General features: G+C 39.4%; 1 long non-coding RNA gene across 1 annotated transcript; it reads right to left on the reverse strand.

Annotated features, from left to right (window-relative positions):
* Window positions 1–9,646: 9,646 nt before the first annotated feature.
* Window positions 9,647–10,076, reverse strand: LOC144767671 (uncharacterized). Its single transcript, XR_013598305.1, has 3 exons — window positions 10,030–10,076; window positions 9,833–9,909; window positions 9,647–9,746 (listed from the first exon to the last, which is right to left on the reverse strand). It is a non-coding gene; the product is annotated as an uncharacterized LOC144767671 (long non-coding RNA).
* Window positions 10,077–10,359: the final 283 nt, after the last annotated feature.

Below are 10,359 nucleotides of genomic sequence, written 5' to 3' on the forward strand. Positions count from 1 at the left end.
GTTACATGCCAAAGATAACCCCTGTTCTCCCTCTAGGTAATGTTACATGAGCAGTAAGGCTTATCCCGGAGGCAATGTAAGTTAAGTATTTGCGCACACACCCACCAGCAACCACATCCCAGGCCCCCACAAAAGAAACTCCACACAAGGTTATATATAAAAATAGCCTTTGTATTATACCAAAACACTTTAGATAATAAACATACAATTTACACTGTGCCACTGGCACGGGCAGAATTTACAGGGGATTATGTACACGGGAGAGGGCCACATGGACCACTGTCAGGAATAGCACTTGGTAGAAATTAGTACTAAGTACGTAGGATAATTGTAGCACCAAATAGCAAATGTAGCACACAACCAGTAACCACTGGTAACAGGTAGGTACACTCTACGCAACCCTAACCACCTTAGGCATATACTACGCAGGGAAACAACCTCACTAGTATAACTATACTAAGCAGAACAATCTCTTAGGCAGGAAAAATACATTTAGAGGTATGGGCAAAAAGCATCGCATAAATCACATTAGGTAAGTATCCCATTTGCACCACAAAGTACACATAACTGACCCCAGGCCAACCTGGCCTCTCAGGGCCTTATAGGCCCAATGTCCAGAATGTCTGGGCTGGCTGCGCAGGCAGCCAAGAAGATTTGCAAGGGCCTAAACGTAGCAGTTGGCCACTAAGTGCTGGGGAACTGGAGAACTGAGCCTGGCACCAGCATGCCTCCTGGCTCTCTTCTGGGACTCTCAAAATAAACAGTAGTGCCCAAAATTACGTGGGAGCCTTGCAGGCTCTAGAAACCAAATGCCGCCCTTGAGCCTCGAGGGCTCTAGAAACAGATATGGCCCCCTTGGAGCCTCGTGGGCTGGACGAAAATGCTGCCCACTGGGGGAGCGGCCCGCTGCCAAACGGGGCCGCTCTACCATCAGAAATGCCCCCAAACTGGTGGAGCCTCTCGGGTTCGAAATACAAATTCCCCCAAGAGCCTCTTGGGCTGTGAACAACTAGGCCCCGTCGTTGGAGTCCCGCTCGGGGGACTCGAAATAGCAAAATGCCCCCAAAGTTGTAGCCTCTTGGGCTCGCAGCAACAATGCCCCCAGGTGCCCCTCGTGGGCCCTGAAACAGATGAAACGTGGCACGGAGACGAGGAGCGACCTGTGAGGACGCCCGCACTCACCGGCTGCTTGGGAGGCAGCGTCTCCTCTCTTTGGCGTCTCCTCTCTTCGGCGGTAGGGGAAGCTCTCTCCCTCTCGGCTTCCTCCCGGCCCCTCACAGTAGCGGGCCGGACTCTGCCACGGGCGCGTCTCTCTCCTAGCACGGGAGCTCCTCGACCTCACACGTTGCTTCCGGCCTCACGTCTCCGGACAGGAGCGTGGGGTGGGCTCCCGTCCACTTCCTGTCTCTGTGGAGGCACTTACGGGTTGCTGCAGCAGCCAATGGCAACGCGGCCCTTGCATGTGGAGGCGGGCACAGCGCCTCCCAGGCAATCCCCGGGCCAGCAGCAGTGATGATCAGTAAAAACATGGGGTAGGCTCCCGGGATAACAAATAATAAAATGGGGTAGGCACCCATGATAAATTATAGCCAGCACACAAAGACGCAGGTCGGGCACCTGCGCGTCGCAATCCAAGCATGACACGGCAGAGATGCGGGGTTGGCACCCACGCCGAAAATATGCAAAGGGGGATCCCCATGCCGGGGAATCCCTCAGGACTGTGGTCGCAGCTCCGTGCTGCTGTTCAAAAGAGGGAAGCACTGCTCAGGGAAGCACAGCGCTCCCCAGCACCATAACCAACCGCTCCCAGGCGCTAGATGCGCAAAAGTCCAGGACAAGTCCTTTAGAAAGGCGGGGGGGCAAAGGCTGGGCCCAGGGGCCAGCTCACAGGGCCCTCCAGGCAGGGAGACAGTCCCCAGTGGCGGTCCTCCTGGCACCCAGCAGCAGCAGGCCCCCCTCAAGCTTGGATCAGGAACAGAACAACTTGCATGGGGACACAGCCTTTTTATCCACCTAAATCCTTTGTCTAGGCTGGGGGGTAGGGAAAAACCAGTCGCAGATGGTTTTGGAGCACTCTGTTGTGCTCAGCCCCTCTTCCCATTCACTGGACAGGCTAGGGTCATCAGTCGCACCACAGGGGGCGGAGCCAGCATTGGGAGGGGAAAGCCCAGCCCTATTCAGGTCCCAGGTGCAGCGCCTCCCTGCCATCAACATGCAGATCTTCCCATTCACCACCGGGGCAGGCCCATCCTCACTCACAGAGCCAGGCACACCAGCCAACTCCAGCCAATCACAAGCCAGACAGTCATTTCTCATTTATTACACAGACATGCCAACTTCTAGAAGTGGCACTTCCACACTAGACACATGAACGCCACACACATTATCGCGCAGCATTTACTCTCACGAGTTCGCACATACCAAACTGGAGCTTGCACTCCCCATGCATCAGGAACTACCAGGGACACATACATTCCCCATGCATTCCTATGGGAGGGCAGGCCTATCTCACAACATGCACTCAGTGAGCGCACGCACTTTACACTGGGACACAGTGGTAAAGTGTGCAGATGCCAAAAACAACCAACACTAAGTCACATATCAAAGCAAAAAGTTTAGGGGTGAACCTGCCAGAAGGGCCAAGTCCAACGCTAATCAAGGCAGTTGGAATCTGGCCAACGCCAGCGATGTCAGTGGGGGTTGCACTGTCCCCCAGGACTATCAGGGCTGCTCCAGTTGGGCCCACCATACACACAGGGCTTCGTAGGGCGCCCCATCTCTAAGTGCGCAGGGTACCCCACTGGACTTTGCAAGGTGACTGCAGATGGCCAAGGCAGGCGCAGTCGGCAAGCGGCAGTTACAGAGGAGGGGCGCGAAGCACAGTGTGCTCTGTACAACTTGACTGTGGGTCCTCACGGGTGGGCATGGGCTACACCTCCGAGGATTGCAGGGTTCTGAAAAGCAGGTAAATCCACTCCTGCGGGGGCCAGAGGGCTTAACGGGCTGTCAAAGGAGGGGCACTCCCCGAAACAAGCAGGGCACCCGATGACGCCGGCGTGCACAGCCAGGGCACGCAGGACAGCATCTGCATAGCTGGAGGCTTCTGCACCACACCACAAAAGGCCCTCGTGTGATGTCAGCCTGGCTCCCTCAGCGCGGTACTCACAGTGCTCCGGTTTGGCGTGCTCAGTGGTGGGAACAATTGGTCCCCCACGGGATTCCGGTCCAGTCGTTCCCTGAACTTAACTTCGTCAAGGGGACCATGAGGCACCCGCGGCAAGGAATCAGGCCCAAGCTCCGCTCCGTATCTTCGGCGCCCACGACAACAGAGCAGCAGGGCCACATCCTCCGATCTGCCCCCTCGCCGCGGTTCAAGCAAAGGGCCTTCAGTTAGAAGTTACAGAGTCTATCTTCGCCCAGAGTTGCAGTGCTCCGCACCTGGTACCCAGTGGCACCTCATTCATATAGGTACAGGTCATTTTCTGCCAGGATTGCCAGGATATTAAAAATGTGGCGCCAATGGCTTTCGGAGCTCTCCTTCTACGTGGCCATCTTGCGCTGCAGCAAGCTCTGCCCCATGAAATAATATCTTTAATACCACTTGGGTGGGTAAAAATGTGATGTGGTGGGATAATCTTAGCCTCCATGTCCTTAATAAAAGCTGTGAAAAATCAAAATTTGATGTCATGACACAGAGGCTAACGTTATGCAAGTTCAAAGATTATTTAACACATTATAAATCATGTTTGCGATTGGTCTAAAATAAAAATTCTTAAGCATACTTTCATTAGACCAATCTGGGCCCCAAGGACATCTTTACCACTCTCAATCATAACTTGCTAGGGTAGGTGAAGAAATGGCTCTATAAGGCCTTTTCTGCCTGCATTTTCTCTCAAACTCAATCCTCTCATATTCTTTCAAGCACTAAACTACGCAAAGACTCCTGTTATGAGAAAAAAAAGAATAGAAGGCATAAGATGACATCGTTTTTGTTCTTCGAAACGGTACACAGACAAAATATCGAAAATAAAATATCGGAAAGACAAAATATCGAAGTTAAAATATCGAAGGTAAAAAATATTGGGAAGCAAATATATCGGATACAAAAATATCGTAATAGGTAAGTAAGTAGAAATATCGAAAAAAATAATATCGTATGACAAAATATCGCCAATACAAAATATCGTGTAGTAATGGAAAAAATAAATAGTGTAGGAAAAAATATAATAATTGTAAATAAAAATTTGATAAAAAGGTCTATATTAAAAAATTACAATATATTTAATATAAAAATATTTTTAAAAAACATATATAGTTTTAGGAGCGGGTTATTGGGTTTATAGGGGATAAGGAAGGGAAGTAATTTAAAAATAAATAATAAATTAATATATATTTGTAAAAAACCTTTTATTAATAATTAATTGGTAAATAATTAATATTAATTAGTTAATTAATTAATATAATTTAGTACATTATTTTTTATATAATAATTAATTGGTAATTAATGAATATTAATTAGTTAATTAATTAATATAATATCGTACATAATAGTACACAATTAATAATTGGTAATTAATTATTATTAATTAGTAAATTAATTAATATTATTTTGGACATAATTTTAAATAATAAATAATTTGTAATTAAATAATAATAATTAATTGGTAATTAATTAATATTAACTAGTTAATTAATTAATATAATTTTGTATATATTTAGAAATAATAAATAATTGTTAATTAATTATTATTAATTAGTTAATTAATTAATATAATTTTTTTCATATTTTTAAATAATATTTAATTGGTAATTAATTAATATAAATTAGTTAATTATATTAATTAGCTTCATTTAGTTTAATATATATTTTTTACTTATTGTAAATTAATTTGGAAAAAATAATATTAATAATTACATTTATTTCTTTACAGCTAATGTGCTAATATATTAACTTTATTGTTATTGTTAATTAATAATTATTTTGTAATTACATAATAATAATTATTTTTGGGTAAAGGAGTATTGTTAGAGTTCAGGGTCAGTTTTCAGTTCTTGGTTAAAAGGGTATTTTTTCGGTTCATGGTCAGTTTTCAGTTTTTGGGTAAAGGGGTATTTCTTGGGTTCAGGGTTAGTTTACAGTTTTTGGGTAAAGGTGTAGTTTTTGGGTTCAGGGTCAGTTTTCAGTTTTTGGGTAAAGGGGTATTTCCTGGGTTCAGGGTCAGTTTTCAGTTTTTGGGTAAAGGGGTATTTCTTGGGTTCAGGGTCAGTTTTCAGTTTTTGGGTAAAGGGGTATTTTTAGGGTTCAGGGTCAGTTTTCAGTTTTTGGGTAAAGGGGTATTTCTTGGGTTCAGGGTCAGTTTTCAGTTTTTGGGTAAAGGGGTATTTTTAGGGTTCAGGGTCAGTTTTCAGTTTTTGGGTAAAGGGGTATTTTTTGGGTTCTGGGTCAGTTTTTAGTTTTTGGGTAAAGGGGTATTTTTAGGGTTCAGGGTCAGTTTTGGGTTTTTGGGTAAAGGGGTATTTTTAGGGTTCAGGGTCAGTTTTCAGTTTTTGGGTAAAGGGGTATTTTTAGGGTTCAGGGTCAGTTTTGGGTTTTTGGGTAAAGGGGTATTTTTAGGGTTCAGGGTCAGTTTTGGGTTTTTGGGTAAAGGGGTATTTTTTGGGTTCAGGGTCAGTTTTCAGTTTTTGGGTAAAGGGGTATTTTTAGGGTTCAGGGTCAGTTTTGGGTTTTTGAGTAAAGGGGTATTTTTAGGGTTCAGGGTCAGTTTTCAGTTTTTGGGTAAAGGGGTATTTTTAGGGTTCAGGGTCAGTTTTGGGTTTTTGGGTAAAGGGGTATTTTTTCGGTTCATGGTCAGTTTTCAGTTTTTGGGTAAAGGGGTATTTCTTGGGTTCAGGGTTAGTTTACAGTTTTTGGGTAAAGGTGTAGTTTTTGGGGTCAGGGTCAGTTTTCAGTTTTTGGGTAAAGGGCTATTTCTTGGGTTCAGGGTCAGTTTTCAGTTTTTGGGTAAAGGGGTATTTCTTGGGTTCAGGGTCAGTTTTCAGTTTTTGGGTAAAGGGGTATTTTTAGGGTTCAGGGTCAGTTTTCAGTTTTTGGGTAAAGGGGTATTTCTTTGGTTCAGTGTCAGTTTTCAGTTTTTGGGTAAAGTGGTATTTTTAGGGTTCAGGGTCAGTTTTCAGTTTTTGGGTAAAGGGGTATTTTTTGGGTTCTGGGTCAGTTTTTAGTTTTTGGGTAAAGGGGTATTTTTAAGGGGTCAGGGTCCGTTTTCAGTTTTTGGGTAAAGGGGTATTTTTTGGGTTCAGGGTCAGTTTTCAGTTTTTGGGTTAAGGGGTATTTTTAGGGTTCAGGGTCAGTTTTGGGTTTTTGGGTAAAGGGGTATTTTTAGGGTTCAGGGTCAGTTTTCAGTTTTTGGGTAAAGGGGTATTTTTAGGGTTCAGGGTCAGTTTTGGGTTTTTGGGTAAAGGGGTATTTTTAGGGTTCAGGGTCAGTTTTGGGTTTTTGGGTAAAGGGGTATTTTTAGGGTTCAGGGTCAGTTTTCAGTTTTTGGGTAAAGGGGTATTTTTAGGGTTCAGGGTCAGTTTTGGGTTTTTGGGTAAAGGGGTATTTTTTGGGTTCAGGGTCAGTTTTCAGTTTTTGGGTAAAGGGGTATTTTTAGGGTTCAGGGTCAGTTTTGGGTATTTGAGTAAAGGGGTATTTTCAGGGTTCAGGGTCAGTTTTCAGTTTTTGGGTAAAGGGGTATTTTTAGGGTTCAGGGTCAGTTTTGGGTTTTTGGGTAAAGGGGTATTTTTTGGGTTCAGGGTCAGTTTTAATTTAATGTACGCTGGATTTGGTATAGTAATAATTAAATTATTAGAGACCAACATATACTCACATTTAATATACAGTGCAAAATTTCTGATAAGATTGTTACATTATAGTAAGATAATGATACAAATAGTTCAACATGATTGTAGAAACATTATTTTTATTTATGTTTCACAAATAAAATGTTATTTCATTACAAAATTCTTTTTATTACATTTGGTTTTATAAACATATTTTATAAACACAATGATAAGCAACTATACAGAAGCATTATTATTTTCATACTTTTTGTACAAAAATGATTATTATTTATTATCTCTTTTACATATTGTAATTTCATAAAGAAATGTAGAAATAACAAAAATATTTTTTACACTTTATTTCAATACATAAAATATTTATTATCTAAGTCACATATTTTTAACACATTTTTCTATTATTATAATTTTTGACAATGTAGTTATATTTCTAGACATTGTTAATATAAATATTATTCTTTTCATAATATGTATTTATTACATTCATTTACATATTTGTTAATCAAATCATTGTAGGATTAAAGTAAATATTTATTTACAATAATAGAAACTTAATGTTCATTTTTGCATATTTAGTGAAGTATATATATTATATTTTATACTTGGGACTATTTTATTGCATTTGGGTGCTTTATTTTGTAACTGGGTTAGGTCGTTTTGGGTTATTTGGAAGAAGGGCTGATCGCAGTTGGGAGACACTTCACGTCGCTTCAGGTAAGGTTTATTTTATATGTTTTATGTGTATTTTAATGATGTTTTGAGATTAGTGACCTTATATTTTGTGTTGTTGAATGTGAGGGAGGTATGTTTTAGATTTCAAAAACAGATAATTACTTATGGTATATACACGTAGTGTTAGTTAGTTAACTCATTATATATAGAGTGAATTTTAGTCTTTTACGGTATATCTACAAGTGAAATAATCTATTTTAATATGTTTGTACCTAATTACTAGCTAATTAATGTGGGTGGGAATGTCTGTTTTCTATGTTTTTGTCATAGGTGTACGCTACATCGGAAGTTCCGTTTTTTTTTAAAGGAAGTGTTTGTTTGTTTAATTCAACACTGTTTACAAACACTTCTTTACATTTTTCGGTTTTGCTGGAGCGATTCTTTCTATTTTTCAATTTTTTCGGGTTTTTTATGCTTATTCGATGGCTCTGGATAACGTGGATGTCTTAATTTTGGAACAGTTGTATTTTTACATTTTTTTTGGGTTAATTTGGCACTACCTGGATTACTTTGGTGGACAAGGAGGTTATTGGATTGACAACATGATTGGTAAGTCCTTGCTTTCTTATTTTGTGTGGGTGGGTAATGTTATTTTTATTATGGAATAGTTTTTTACTTGTTATTTAGTTTTAATGTGTGCATATATTATAATATTATCTCTATATATTGCATACATTAAATACTTTAGAAGCTCACGTTACATATTTTTCCATACTTAGGTGATACTTTTAGTGTTTTATAACATTTTGGGAATTAATTAGAGTAGTGTTTTGGCAATGATATTTAGGTATTCTATGCCTTTTGTACTAGGGTAAAGTTTAACTTGTTCTTCCAGGTACTTGTGCATTTGTTTATTTTGCTTTGATGTTTTAGGGACAAGTTCAGTTACAGATTGGTCCATTCTAAATTCCTGGTAGCTCTGTTCTTTCTGTAGGCATTTAATGAAATGTTCTAGAGTAGGTTTGGTTCTGCCAGTTGATTGTACAAATGCATTGTGCCAACCTTCCACTGCATTGTTAGTTTTTGAATCTCCGTTAAGGGTACTTCTGTAAACATTCCACCAGGGTATGAGGAATTTGGGATTTTGTCTGTGGCCAGATCTGTGGAGTCTGCCTACCCAGGTGTCTTCAAAGTAGTCCAGAAATGGACTTAATTTAGCTTCATTTTGTTTGTAGAAGGGGCTGTCTATAAGAATGTTGTAGTGTTCAGCTACGTCTGTTTCAGGTACATAAGCAAGTGCAATGAGTTTTTTAATTTGGAAAGCAAAAGATGAGTTTGTAGCATATTCGACACTTAGGGTAGTTTTTTGAAGGTGTCTCCATAAACACTGGTTTAAATGATAATAGCAGCCTTGAATGCAGGTATGGGGGTGGATTTTTATGATAGTTGAGAGCATTGCTTGCTCAAAATCAAGAATGATACTTTCAGGAGAAAAATCATTAGTTTTTTGTTTAATTATATTTATTAACTCCATATATGTGGAATTATTTTTGTTTGGTAATAGTGCATATAGCAAAGGTATGTTGCAGTTGTGGTAGAGGCCATGTATTGTGTATAATTGGAAAAATGGTTTGGGACAGATGTTAAATGTTCCATCCATCATCCAATATTGGCTTTGCTGCAGTTTTACTAAATTCATACTGGTACCAAAAATTATAAGCCTTTTGTCATTGTTTTCGTTGTCGTAAACTATAAATGGTTGTTTATTTAAAGTTATTATTTGGTTAGCAGTTAAATTTATATCCTGATATGTTCTGGGAGATGGTGTTGTAGAAGTAGTAGCTTTTTTAGTTCGTGCTATAGTTCTTTTTAAGGAGAGGATATTTGGCATTTGAGTTGTGGCAGTTTTGGGGATTTTAGGAATGGCTTCTTTTAAAATGACATTTGTTTGCTTTTGGGAACCTGTACTAGCTTCTTTTATATTTTCCAAAGCTGTTCTAACTTCTATTTCAGTAACATTAGGTGGATGATTGTGTTCCCTAGTATACAGTACTGTAGCTTCTTTAGTTGTTGCTCTGCCATAGCACTTGTTAGAATAATATTTACAACATTTCCAATTAACTTGCATGCCATATTTCTTTTCTTGTGTATAAGTGTAACCCATGTAGCATAGTAATAGTTTTCCTTTCTGGCTGGTCACAAATTCGGCTCCTTCGGTCATTTTGTACTTTGTATATCTATAAAATGTATATATAATAGTTAATGTCAAATTAAATGTGATAAATAATCTATGTTAGTGATAAGTAGGAATGGTTATACTTACGTGTTTTTGAATTTACAGCAAAATTAGGAGCTGCTTGCTTCTTTAGTTGGGGATAATTGTTTGTGATGTTGTTGTAGCTGTTATGAAAAACATGAAAGTAGTATATTATTAATTAATGTTTCGGTACATTTGCAATGTTAGAGCTCATTTCTACTACAAAAGTGTATCTTCATGATTCACATTGTGAAGATACCTACATATTTTTTTAGGTTGGTCTTTGCCAGTATAGTTGTTTCTTCAGCTTCTGGAGAGTAGTTTGTAGTGTTATCTTAAATAAAAAAGGAGCATATGTATTAGAATAATCACCATGTTGGTATGTTTTTTAATAGATTATCTGGTAATTATGTTCTTTAATATACTTACTTTGTGATTATTATCTGTATTATTCAGAATGTGGAGTTCTGTATTATGTCTGTATATCTATTCGTTGTGTTTGCTCTGTAAATAAACAATATATAATAGAACATAATTAGAACAGTTCTAAATGTTAGTATTGTTTTTCCACATTTATTTCAGTTGCATAATAC

Source organism: Lissotriton helveticus, chromosome 7, assembly GCF_964261635.1.
Source record: "Lissotriton helveticus chromosome 7, aLisHel1.1, whole genome shotgun sequence".
Taxonomy (NCBI): domain Eukaryota; kingdom Metazoa; phylum Chordata; class Amphibia; order Caudata; family Salamandridae; genus Lissotriton; species Lissotriton helveticus.